This window comes from Pseudorasbora parva, chromosome 16 (genome assembly GCF_024679245.1).
Source record: "Pseudorasbora parva isolate DD20220531a chromosome 16, ASM2467924v1, whole genome shotgun sequence".
NCBI lineage: Eukaryota > Metazoa > Chordata > Actinopteri > Cypriniformes > Gobionidae > Pseudorasbora > Pseudorasbora parva.
In genome coordinates this window covers 19,492,486-19,506,904 of record NC_090187.1, presented here as the reverse complement: position 1 = coordinate 19,506,904, position 14,419 = coordinate 19,492,486, and the positions used below count along the sequence as shown (strand labels likewise).

General features: G+C 41.1%; 1 protein-coding gene across 3 annotated transcripts in view; it reads left to right on the top strand.

Annotated features, from left to right (window-relative positions):
- The window catches only part of mvda (mevalonate (diphospho) decarboxylase a), a 108,270-nt gene that overhangs the window by 15,881 nt on the left and 77,970 nt on the right, over positions 1-14,419 (top strand). The window lies entirely within an intron of this gene.

The following is a 14,419-nucleotide window of genomic DNA, read 5'->3' as shown; positions in this document are numbered from 1 at the left end:
ATAAATATAATAAAACTAAAGACTTTTCGGATATATGAAGGATGCAATACTACTCTATAGGTACTCAAGATTGACATGAGATTGACTGAAACTGAGTGTTTCACCCCCCCTTTAAGTATATCTTGATCAAAAGATTGAGTACAAGTATAGGCCAAATATATGTGGACTTTTCTGTTAGTATAAACCATGTAAAGGGTTACTTCAGCGATTAGCATATGGCTTTGTATCAGTAGAAACCCTGGAGTATATTCGAATGATTGTGCTTCCCCTCCTCATATCCCCCTGAGACAAGAGATTTATGCATTTTATTGCTGGAAAAATCCAATTTTTGGTCAGAGGCTAAAGACAGCCAGCAGACGGAGCCATTTCCACATGTTTTCAACTCGCACATGGGGGATGGGAGATTGCACTCACAGCTCAGCTCGCAGCCTAAGGACGTTTATAATTTTAATGTCCAATTTCGCACGGGATAAGACATCTCAGTTAAACTAGCAAAAGTGGGAGGAGTAACTCGCTCTACGCACAACAGTAATCTCCTTGTCGTCATGTGCGTATGACGTTGCTGTTATCACATGAGCAAACACACACCATGTGGTCAATAGGCTACTGCCGACGTTGTCTTTGCTGTATCAGTAGGCTATTTATGTTTAACATTAAAGGGGTACTTCAGCGCTAGGAAGATGAATCTGTATTTAAACTGGGTCATTAATGCAGTAGAAATGTGAAATTATTTTTGAATTTGGTGTCTTCTAGACTAAGAAAAGACAGAAAATGTATTTTTGTCCCATGGGGATGAAAGACTACAATTCCCAGAATGCTTCGCTGCCCTGTGAGGCCATTCCCAACCACCAACTTGATTACTGTGACTGAGTTAGAGAACAGAGAAGACACTACAATTAAAAACTGAACGTGTCTGTTCAATATAATGAGTGAGTCGCCCAGTAGCGCGGGAAGAGGGGTGCTGCGGGGGCTGCAGCCCCCCTCGTTATAGCATCAGCCCCCCTGTTGGGGGCTGTGGACTAAAATTGTATTGTATTTAAAACATGAAATGAAATAAAATAAATTAAAATAGACTGACATAACATACTGTGTTTTAATGGGATTAAAATAATGGGCCGTGGATAAGATATAAACTAATTAATAATTATTTTAATAATTCCTTAGGAAGTGCTTTCGTCACCATCATCACCTCGCTCACTCTCGTTTGGTCATGGTTAGCAATAAGCAGCAGAAACGTATTTGTAGACTTTTTTTGAGTTACGTTACTACTAACACGGTTAAGAAAAGTAAAATTGGGAAATCTTCTCAAAAAAAAAAGTATGTAAACAACGTTTACATGACCTTGACACCGACACAAAACTCTGTTCAGACATCCGCGAGGTTTGTGAGCTGGACGTTAACATGTAACTTAGCCTACTCTCACCAGTCTGCTGAAGTCGGGACACATGATATTTTACAAACGTGATTATGAATCATTATTTCTCCAAATATGCGCACATGAGGGACTTAAAGCCCTGGCAGATGCTGGATGTATGTAGCCTATGAACACAAATAAAAAGAATGCTTTATGAGTGATGATTAACGTGTGTCTGTGTATGATCCATTGGCGTCGGAACCATTGTGTGTCGTGAGGACAAGACTCACCCACTTTTAAAGACCAATGATATTGGACGCTCTCACTTTTATCGTCACTAATTCAACACGTCTGTTTACCTACCCCTAACCGAGAAAAACGTATTAGGTGTTTGACTCTTTTTTTTTCACTTTTCTATTATTTTTTAAATTTTTATTGAAAAAAATGCCTTTCTGATCTGTGATGTGAAAAGGGAGTAGCGCGAGTTCGGCAAAAGGCAGGGCAAATAACTCAAACAAATAACAAATAGTATATTTGTATCTAACGTTACTCCAGCAAAAACTAATTCTGAGACCACCCACAGTTTTGCTTCCGACACCCATGGTATGATCGCGTTTTAACAAGTAATTAATTTTAAACAACAATAATCTGGGGCGGTGGGTCCGTCTGTGCTCTTTGACAGTAAAGGGGGGTTCTACTACAACACCTGTCTGGTTGCCACCGACAACATAATGACGTCACACATTTTCCGACCTAACTTTCAGCCCCCCCGGAATTAAACGGATTCCAGCGCGCATGGAGTCGCCGCGCGAGTATCACAGCACTGAGCACTAACTGCAGGAGTGATGAGAGCTGAGGTAATCGCGACTACACTCGCGGCATACATTCACAACGAGAGTTCAGTCTGGCGTGTTTCAGTTCATGCCTTTGCAAGCTTAACTTTCATAGAAATTTATTTGAGAAGTTAAAAGACTTACATTGCTCACCATAGCTCTGTTTAAATGAGTGCCTGCAGCTGCCAGCTGAGCTGCGAGTGTAATCTCCCATCCCCCATGCGCAGATTCAAAACATGCGGAAATGGCTCCCTCTGCTGGCTGTAGTCTTTAGCCTTTGGCCAAACATTCCTCCTATGATGCAAAAATCATCAATTTGCATCATAGGAGGAATTTTTTCAGAAATAAAATGCATAAATCTCTTGTCTCAGGGGGATATGAGCGGGGAAAGCACAATAATTTGAATATACTCCTGGGTTTCTACTGATACAAAGCCATATGCTAATCGCTGAAGTAATCCTTTAAGTATAGGGCTTCCCTCCGCATCAATAGCAGCAGCAGTGCCGCGTCAGACACGCTTCTAGAGGGCAGAGGCAGAGAAAACGCCACGCAGCCGCCCTGTGGCTGACACGCAACAGAAACGCCACGCGCATCCGCGGCATGACAGTGAAAACAGTTACATGTGGAGTGCATTACGGGCGTCAATATTCCGTTTAAAACCGGAATAGTCCTGGGATGAAACTGTGCTCACTTAGAGGATGGATACCCTCAGTCACATCAGCGCGATAAGACATTGAAAATTTTAAATTTAAAAGAGCATATTATGTCGGTAGCCAATGTGCCCGATACTTTCACTTGATGCAAACGTTTGTTTTTATGATTAAAATACATAAAATATTACCAAAACATCTGTCTTCCTGTGTGCAGAAATTTGTTTATGTAGCCGTGACAGCAAAACGCGTGTGCGCACGGAGCAAGCGCTCTTTACACAGGCGCGCATGCCTGTGCTTGCTCCGTACGCGCCGCGCCAACCCGCAAGCCTTGTACTTCTGAAAGTCTGAGGAGCCACTCGTGTTGCTACCATAGATATACATGATAAATAATATACTTAATTACATAATATACTTTATTATGTATATCTATGGTTGCTACTACTCTCCGGCGCCGGCAACTTTATTTTGAGTCTGACGAATCGACGCGCATATTTTGCGTCAACGTATTTTGACGTCGACACGTTGTCCCAGCCCTACGAACTATCTAGGTCACTCTTCCGGAATGCGCTGGTCCTAGCCACATACGTAAAGTTGCTCTTGTTCACATTCACCCTGAAGTCCAGAGATGGGATGTGCACGAGCACACGAGAGGTGTCCTGCAACACCTTTTCCCTCGAATTGGCTATGATGAGCCAATCGCATATGTATGTCAGGATCTGTAGACCAGACATTCTCAGGGGAGTGAAGCCCGCTTCCACACGCAAACAGAAAGTTTGGGGGCTTAATTTTTGCCCGAACGGAAGCACCGTGAGTTTGTAACAAATACCTTGATAGGCGAAACGAAGAAATTTCCGGTGTGGTGGATAAATGCTTATGTGGAAAAAAGCATCTTTCAGATCGACCGATGTGAACCAGTCGTTCTGTTTCATGACGGGCGAGCGAACCATGGGTTAACATTATGAATCTGTTTTTACTCAATTGTTTGTTCAACACCCTGGGGTCCAGAATAGGACAGAGGGAACCGTCCTTCTTTGGGTACAGAAAATAACGGGAAAATAAACCCTGGTTTATCAGATTGTGGGGTACCACCTGAATCGTACCTTTGTATAGAAGAGAGGAGATTTCCTCCTTCAGGATGTGGGCCGTGCTTTCCTCTGTGCGAGAAAAGAGAACGCTGCTGAAACATGGGGTTTCATAGCAATCTGCAGACGATAGCCCTGTAATATCATGCGCAATATCCATTTGGGTGGTGCTGCAGTAAGCCAGGCTGACACACAGCTCGTGTGTATGCCCACTCGGGCCGTGCTGGCTTCGAGCATGCCTAGCTGGCTTATTTGTGATGCAATGGCACCCTCTAGTGGAGAAACTAGGGACGACACGTGCAGTTTCACAATTACGAGAGAAAAGGGTATTTCCCTGCATTGAGAGGGTATCTCGCTGTGACAAATTCATGTGATTCGTTAGATTTATTGTGTTTTTTGTGTTTCTGTGTGTGTTTTGTTTTCTGGGAAACACTGGGGCCGAAGCCTTTATTATTTGGGTGAGGGGAACACAGTATGTGCGGTGTGGTAACACTGCTTTTGAAATTTTCCTCACAACAGTCCCCTTGAACAAGGGGGAACACACATCGTCCACTAAACACATGGGCTGGGCAGCCACGGGAGGCACCCTACAGCAGGAACCTTCCATCCTTTGGACAGGGGTTCTGGGGCAGGAAGAGAGCCCAGAAGCTTATTTCGAGGCTTTTGCTTGACCTGATTAAAATTACGTCCCGGGACCGGGGGGTTAGGCAAACGCACAGGGGGCGCCTGGCGTGGGTCCGTCTTCCTGGGAAGACACAATATGAAGGCTCTATTGCCTCTTCTGTGTGCTTGAGGCCCAAGCAGACCACACAGAAAGGGTGAAAATCCTTAACGGCGATATGAGACCCACACGCGGCCGGGCAGGCCCGTAATAGGCTAGAGACACGAGCGAGAGACGGACGAGAACGCGAGCGGCTCCGAATGCAGACACAGAATGTGGCATAATCGAACTGTCATGCCCGGTGGAGGCTGATCTGGGCGATATTTCCTCCTGCAGACAATAAGTGAGCAGCGCAAATCTAACCGAACTGTGTCAGTACAGAGATCGCGAGAAGCGAATGTCAACTGATGTGCAGTAGCGTATGCAGCCTATATATGCCCGCAGGTAAGGGGTGGGGCCTTACTGGGCATTGGCTGTGCACTCCTGCCTGTCTTGTCAGACTTGGTGCAATTGGAGGCTTCTGCAGAGGTCAGCTACAGATGCCCTTCCCATAGGTGAATCTCGAAACGAGATTATGAAAGAGAACACAATACAAACATTAAAGTTGGCGCGCATCTGGCAATCCTCGGCGGCCCAATATCAGGCGCACCTCCTACCACATTAAGCAATTCTTTTACCCTCCAACAGCTTTGCATGTTTCTGTCAGGGCTGCGAACTCTACTCAAAAAGTTTCCCAAAACATACTGATAACGTGCTCTCCCTCAGGGAGAGGTACAGACAATATCACAGGCAATATTCATCTGGTTTCTTTAGTGTTTCAAATCCATATTTCACATCTAAAAACCGGGCTAAATCTGCAAAACACTGTTTCTGCATATTGGAAACCCACATCCCTAGGCCAGACCCTCAGTCTCCACAGAGATCAAATACACACTTTAGAAAACATAAATGAAGAAAAAAACAATCAGTAGTTCTCAATGAATCAAAATCATAACAGACCCTTTAGGGTTTAAGACACAATAGTTGTCCAACTCAAACTAGCCGACAAAAACAAGTAAGATAGATAATAATCCACCTAAGCACTTTTAAGTCTTGTAAAACATCTTTCAGTTTACTTGTTTACATTCAGATTTAAATTCCCCCAGTTTCTCACTGTATATCACATTATCAACTCCAGTCACTTACTTCAACAGTGGCTTTTACAAACACCCTCACTTCAGCCCAGGCCTGTTTGTTTTCTTTAGAAATTGGTGAGTGAGACACTCTCCTGCTATCAAATAGGGAGAAAGCTCATTTAACCCCATGTTTTTAGTAAAACGTTCAAAATCTATTGATTAGGGTTTCCTTTAAAGTACCCTTTCTCTTTCAATGTCTTATCCATTAAAACTATTTAGGCGTTAGCTCCAAATGACCAAAATCTTAACCCTCTTGATTACGGTCATCTGTCAGTGATACTTATCATTAAATAAAAAAATATCATTAAATGTCACTAGGCCTTATCTTGCCACTTACCCTAATGTTGTCATTATTTTACAAAGAGCGTACAAATTTCTCTGGTCTTTATAAAGTATTCAAATTTGTAATCATTAATCTTTGGGGCTATTTCTCGTCCTATTATTCCTCTATCAAATTCTTAGTCCGTGGCTGTGATCGACCATGTGAGCATTCTTGTTTAGGTATCACTTATCTCTGCTGCTCTGCAGAAACCAAAATATTATTGTCCTCATCTCAATCCCAGTCACATAAAAGCCTCACAGCCCTGTTTTTTTATTTTACATTAGGGCTGCACGATTTGGGGAAAATATATAATTGCGATTATTCTGGGTAAAATTACGATTGCGATTTAAAATGCGATTATTGTTATTATAATTTTTTACAAATGAAAAGTGTGTGTATATAACATTTTGTGTTTATATATTAATGTGACTAATAATAATAATTATGATTATTATTACTGCTAAAAATATTTTTAAAAATAAGAAATATTACAATTACAATAACATTTTCATAATTACAAATAAAAAGTACGTCAGAGTACGTCAGAATAAATATAACAATATAATACTAATACTAATTATTATCATTATTTTTTGTAATATTTTACAGAAAAATTATTTTACACACGCAAAAAAAACAGCTGGGTTACCTAATATGCAGACAGCCTATGACTAAAAAACATTAGAAAGGTCTAAGCCTAAGGAGTTATTCTTAAAGTCTGTCTTTAATATGAAATATGAACCTCTTGTGCATCCACAGTGGGGGAAAAAACTCCTGTACATTGAAGAAAAACATGGATTGTCCAACAAATTTTTTAAAGTTTATTAAGTTTTAAAATGTATTAAGCATTATTTTCTTATTATTGATGACCCAAAAGTTTTTAATTCATACTGAAAGCCAGAGGGCGCCCTCGAGCGGAAAACGCCACATTTGCCTCAGAGAAGTAATTGACATTAGTTTTCAGAAAATCCATAGCTGTGTCTCATTTTTAGAAGGCTGCGTCCTCCGGAGGTCGCATTTGAAGGGTGCATACATCATAAGGCTATCTCATTTAAAAAAAGTGAGTAGGACACTTCAAATGCGATCTTCGAATGCGTCCTTCTTTCACAGGATTTCGGAGTGTGCATGAGGTGTAGCCTTTCGCGGCTGGAGATAACCCATAATTCTTTGCGTCGCCGTTAACAACCATCATAAATATTTTTTTTATATTATATGAAAAAACGGCACCACTGCCAGATATACGTGCAAGCGTAGGTGTGGTGTTTAAAATGTAAGTTCAAGCTTGTTTTTATTTTTAAGCTCTATTACCTCAAACAGATAGTTGTTAACGGGATTACAACGCTTTAGTGCTTTTTAAACGTTTAGAACAGTACATTGCTGTCAAGACAAGAAACATTTCATAGTAATTTTCAAGTTATAAATAATTTTCATTCATATAAACTGGCGTGAGAGCGCAACGAGGCTGAATGTGTTGGCATAGCAACGTGATACTTCCTGCCTGTGTGTCCTACAAAGGACGTCTCGCTTAATTCTGATTGAGGACACTCCGTATACTGCATCCTACACAGGACGTGTCCTCTGGAGGACGCAGCCTTCGAAATTTAACGAAATGAGACACAGCTCATGATGTGAAGCTAACGCTGTAAACAGAAGATAGAGACGCTTTGATTAAACATGCCGACAATAAACACGACTGCAGCAAAATATGGTGTATTTGAGTTCTTCAAGCCGTCAAGGGTATTTTCATAATAATAAAGTGTATAATAATGCAGTGCATGAACGCTTGAACGCTTGCAAAATGCATGAACGCTTGTTTGACTCCTGTTGCACATTATAAACGACTCAAACTCCCAGTCTTTCAGACGGAGCAGCGTTTACTCCTGATCACAGAGCAGCTCTTCGCTAACACACTGGGCATTTATTTATTTAATTAAAATCGCAGCCTTTGAGCTTTCATAATCGCACACAAGCCAAATCGCGATTGCGGTTTGATTTCGATTAATCGTGCAGCCCTAATGGCAAGGTTAATTAAATGTTTCATTCTAGGGCAGCGGTTCCCAAACTTTTTTACCTGCGCACCCCCTTCTATGTCCCGAACGGGTGGGCGCACCCCCAATACCCACTTCAAAAAACAAAACAAAAAACCAACAAAGCTTTGTTTGATCGCCATATAAAGACTCATGTTTAATCATGCGCAAATAACCAGAACACGAATGAAAATAACAAAAAAGTTTCAATATAATGCAACAAAGCTATGCACAAGCTTCCACTTTTAAGAGGATGTGACAGACACAGGCTCAGTAACAGAAAGCACGGTTATTTTCAGCCGCATAAAAGAATTGCAGCAATAGGCCGCTAGGCCTATTCAATGACTGTGGACCTAGCATAATCATCATCATAACACAACGGTTATGGAAATTAAAATGACAGTACATTTAATTAAATTGCAATGAAGTTACAAACGATCCACAACATTAAAGAGAATAAGGTCCGAGATAGATAAAATAAACAAAAACGAGGATCAATCTGAAACTTTTCAAGTGCGACAATAAAATTAGCCTACACACGATCCACAACATAATAAATTAACAAAGAGATCAAACATAAAAAGTTTCTCAATTCTCTTTGTCTCTTTTGTCTCCAAATCCTCACTCTCTCTTGGTCCCTCTCCTCCTTCGTCACTAACTTTATCATGAAACGTCCCACTTGACTGTTTTCCTGATTTCAGCCATATTTATAATATATATAATATGGAATGAATGAAAAACGAGTTGGCACGCATAGATGTGACGGTGTGGAAATTCCCACCGGTTAATTAACGTGTAACACCAGTATCACCGACTGGGCTTTTAAATCACTAATTCTATCTAACCGAAAGGAACATATGCACACGGCTGCTCCGGCATTAATAACGGAGCAGAGCAAAGCGAGTACTTTCAATGAATTCCTATGAAAGTTAAGCTTCCATATGCATGATCTGAAACCGCGCAAGTGCAGCCAAGCAGATTTTAGTTTCGGTTTTGAATAGCGCCTATTCGGGGGCAGGTTGCTTGAACTGTGGGTTCATTAGCCTATTATTCCTAATTAAAAACACAACACACAATGACAAACTCACTTAAATAGGCACTTTTACATTTCACTTTGAAACCAAATCTTCCGCGATCATCTTGTCTTTTTTTTTATTGTATGGAAAATCTCATTAAAAAAACCAGACCGCCATTACACACTTTGGGAATCCCTGTTCTAGGCAGTGGCGATTTCTTTAAGACTGCAAGGGAAGCTCGGCTTCCCTTATAATGTCACAAAATATAATGGTCAAATATGTACTATTATATTAACATTGTATTGACTAAAAATGCGTTAGAAAACGTTAATCTCAAAGACGAGTTCGTTCAGAATCAGTTACATATAGCCATAGACAGTAAAAGAAATGGACGGAGGGATCCCATTGCCTTCTACGGCGTTAAGTGATGTCAGTATAGGAGCACTCACTTCCTGATGGCTGAGCGAACTGCGCAGGCTCAGACTGAGCTTGACGACGTAGATGTGACGTGAGCCTCCTGTCTGACAGCTGTAGGTCTTCTAGTAGTTGTGGAAAGTGAAAGCTGAATCACGTTGTTTAAATATTTTCTCCCGTTGCTTTTGGCTCACTACGGGCTTCTCCCTATTCTTCCCCCTTGACTTTATCAGACTTTATGTCTACACGTCCCCCCGACTGTCTCATAGACAGTAGAAGATTGCCTGCGAGCGTCTCCTCAGGTCTATACGGTAATTTCTCAACTGTGCGACAGAGTCGCGTTGGTTATGACGCAATAGTTAGCCTATTTTTACAAAAACAGCTTCTACGGGGCGATAGTGTAAGATACAAGGTAACGGAGCCTTTTATGCATTGTCGTGTTTCTTTAGAAATAAACAATGGACAAATGGAGTCTTTAAACGTCTCAGATGTAAAGTTATTCACTGTCAAAGTGACTCAAAAATGAATGTGAGTCAATGGGATGCTAACAGCAGGTGATGGCTTGGTTAGCAATGGCTAGGGGTGGAACGCTTTCCGAGTGCTAGATTTCCCCCTTGCATATAGCAGGTCGGCTGACTCGATTTCCTTCTCATACATTCCCGCAGCATCAGTGCATTTCCCTATTGAAGCCCAGCGTCCATTGACTTCAATGGGGCTGCTTTGAACGGTTTTTTTCAGCGCTTCGAAACTAGACGGTCATTGGATAAACGCTGTGATTATGTCCCGCCCACGGACGCTCAGCGTCTCTGGGAGTGAATGGGGAGTGGGCTGGCCCGGACTCCGAGCTTCTGCGTGATGATTGGAGGGTCTGCATCTCCATTTGACTGACAGCGATTGTACTATAAGGAATCACTGAAGCTATTCGCGCTCAGTCCCATCGCGAATTTCTCAAGTTCAGTCGAAATAAAAACTGCTGCAACCTATTTCTTTGATATTTGCTTGGCGAAATTGCTTCATTTTCATCATACATTTCACACAATTATACACCACATTCCTTGTTTCAGTTTTACAGAGTTTAATATTTTTTTATTCATTCATTCATGTTCATTCATTCACAGGGTAAAAGACCATTTTCTTGAAAAGGAACGTAGGGCAGAATTTACTTTTAAATAAATAAGACAATTGGCCGAAAATGAGCTTCCCCCTCTCTGACAGACCAGTAGCCACCACTGGTTCTAGGGCACCTTTAAGTGCGCCAAAACGTTATTTATTGTTTGAATTTCGTATTAAAACTTTACAAATTTGTGAGTTTTTTTTGCAGAGTGAGAGCGTGAGTCAGAGCTCTGGTCTCGTGATGAAAAAGTAGAGACGATTGTAGAGGAAAATGAAGAGAGATTTTATCTTGGTTTTTATTTTATGCAGAACATTTTAGTCTCGTCCTTTTTCGTCAACAATAATGGATGTTAATTTAGGGTGCTTTCACACCTACCTTGTTTGGTCCAGATTTTCGGACTTTTCAGTTTGCTACGAGCCAAAATTACAGGTGTGAAACCTCCCTCGGAACATGGTCTGGACCAAACAGACGAAATTTGGTCCGGTCCGGACCAAACTGAACAAAGGTTTGGTTCGTTTCTTGTGTGAAAGCATTTTCTATAAAGTTCGGACTTTCAGACCATTTACAGGAAGTTCTGGTGTAGGATTAGTGAATAAACAGCACAGCACAGTGATGGTGCGCGCAGCATTTTAAACAGAAGCGTAGTAGCCAGTCAGCTCACGTGCGTGAACCGCGTGCTCTGCTTTATTATCTGCTTGATAATATAATATAATGTCTGAGACAAGTAGCCTGTATGCTGAGTTTCGGTTTATTTATGAGACCGCTCCAGTTCATGAGCAACGCAAATGATCGCTCCGTCATGGTTTGTCTGCTATAATATTTATTAAAGCTTATTTATTAAATTCAGGCAAATGATGAAACATTTATTAAAATTAAGATACAATTTATACAAAGCTTTCTACAAAACAAAATTTAATGAAGTGGTCAAAATCATTTCTGACCCGATGTCTTTGACATATATTGCACATCTGTGCACGTTTCATAATCAATATAGTCTAGATGAAATTTAAAAAATAACATTATAATATTTAAACATAAATATAAAACAAAACATTGTTTGGCTAAAAAGCCTGTCTTCTCCTCCTTTCCTGTCGGCGCCGAAAAAATGTTTGCACAACGAGGACGTTCATTTGGTGAATTTGCCTCAAGTATAGTTGGTGCTGCAGATAGTAATGCCATAATATTAACAGTATTGGCAACGATATGCGTCTGTTTATTCATTCTTGTCAAAGTTACCCGCTGAATTGACTACACACTGACATCAGACACACGTCTGCTAACAAACCAATCAATGTTAAGATGCAGCCCACATAGATGATGACGACAGGACGCAAGTGCTTTGGTGCGCTGACATAACTACAATGTGAAAGCAAACCAAAACGAACCAAATGCATACGATGTATCAAAACACGAACTTTGGTTCGGACCTTGGTGCGGACTTTCTTTTTTCACTTTTTTGAAAATGTCCTTAGTCAGCATTTTGGACATTGGTGCAGTCTCGTCATCGTCTCGTCTTAAGCCCTATTCGCACGGGACTAGTATTATCTGGGGACCTCTGGTGATTTGTAATACTTGCAGAGAATGTCCGTGATCTTAATCCCATGTGAATTGACCATGTCTGTAATTTGTAAAGTAAGAATTCCCCCGCAAATTACTTACCATATTTCGCTGAACACCGAGGTTCCTGTGATAATAATAGTCCTTTGCGAATCACATCTCTGTGATTTGGCCAGGATTAGGCGGATCGTATATTATTTTTGCAAAGTTTTTATTTCCTGTGCACATTTCTATCTTTATCTTTCACAAAGAATGGAGGCTGCATTACTCTTGTATAGTGATGGGCAGATTTCAAAGCAAAATTTTTGAACCGTTATGAATCAGCATCTTGATTCACGGTTCGGATCGCGTGTCAAACTGCTAAAATCACATGACAACATTGGCGATCCGAATCCTGAATCGATATGCTGATTCATAACCGTTCAAATCTTTGTTTTGAAATCGGCCCATCAATATACTACACTACTAGCCTGACAAGCCAGACCCACATCAAGATGTTTGGTCTGGAAACTCACCATAGACAGGGCTCAATCCGAGGGGCGGGATAAACGGTTGTCTTTCAAACTCCCTCTGCACGCGATAGGATAGCGCTACACCAACCAGAGCAACGAAGGTGAAGCAGAGCTCGCTGACTGATTAAACATTCGCTGTATCCGGTTGGCTAAACTACGAACACATCTTCCCTTTTTAAGAATGACTTCAGTGCCGCTCTTTGTTCTTTTCTCAGAGAAAAGCTTAACTCCAAGTCTTCCAGAGTCGCGGTCAGAGCTGATTCGAAAGACCGCCGCCGTTCGCCAGTTTCTGTTTTTACTAGAAGCACGCAAACGCAACTCGGCCGTCGTCATTATGGCCCCGCCCCCCGACTCTATACATGATGTGATTGGGCCGTTCAGATTTTGAGGAACACAGCTCAGAATGGTATTGAGAGTTCCTAGACGACACTTGCGGGCAAATTAAATTTGCTGCCGCTAGGGTGCGTCTAGATTTCTAGGCTACTACACTACACTATACACAAAGGATTCCAGTGAGATACTTTCATTGATACGTTTTAACTCATCTACTCACAAGATTTAATTTACACGTAGTTAGCATGACCATTTGCTCTTTTTATGTGATGCAATGTGGTTGCAGCAAAGCAAATGTCCCTGATAAGCAATTTTGTTGTCTAATTCTCAAGCCCCAATCAGATTTATACAGTATTCAGTATATACTCCCAACATTTTCTAAAAAGCAAATAAGAATGGACTTACCATAAAAGCTGAAGAAAGAGAAGGAAATCAAACCTCTTAAAAAATATGAAAATAGTTTCAAAGATTCATGATATCTGGCACAATACATACCATGTGTAAGAGTGCCATTATGACACGGACACAACATGGCATGGGATGTTCCCAAATGGCAGCCTGCTACCCTTTCTTAAATACTCAGATCTAAACAAATGATTGTAAATATTTGCAACACAACACCTGGTTTCGGGGGAAATGTTTTAGATCTCTTTCTGAGACCATTCAAAGCGGAGAACAGAATTCTCAAACGTTTCAATCTTTCTCATCATACTAGTTAATGCAGTGAGGCCTTTAAAAAGACTCACAGACATGAAAGGGATAAAACAATAGATTCACAAAATACATCATCTGTAGTATATCTGCATTCCGTGACTTGAATAAGGGGAAGCGGAGGGAAGGATGGAAAGGGGAGAAGGGCAGGGAAGTCACACTCACTAATCTGGAGAGGATCTCGCAGAAAGAGTTTTATTGCTTTATTGCAGGGCGTTGGATCTCAGTTTTTGTCTTGGCAGTAAAACCAATCCTTACAGCATCAAGTTCCACTTTTAGGCCCAGCCCACACAAAGCCAGCGCTTTCCCAATCCAATCTTTTTTTCCCCCTCGTTTCAAGAAATATCTGCGTCCACACGAGATTACCAAAACTGACTAAAAACTATGTAGTTTGCATGCCAGGCCAGTGTGTGGGGCTGTAATTCTGCCACAGAAATACACTAAAAACGGAGAAGAGTTGTGCCTAGAAGGGGTATAGCAGTAAATAAACAATAAAGCAATAAATATAGCAATAAAACAACAATAAATACATTTGCTACTTAACAGATGTGTTTTATTAATGCCTACACCTACCCCAACCCTAAACATACGGTTTCGAAAAATATCAGATTCATGCTTCTAAAATGCCGGATCCGTGTGGACGAAACGCTGATAC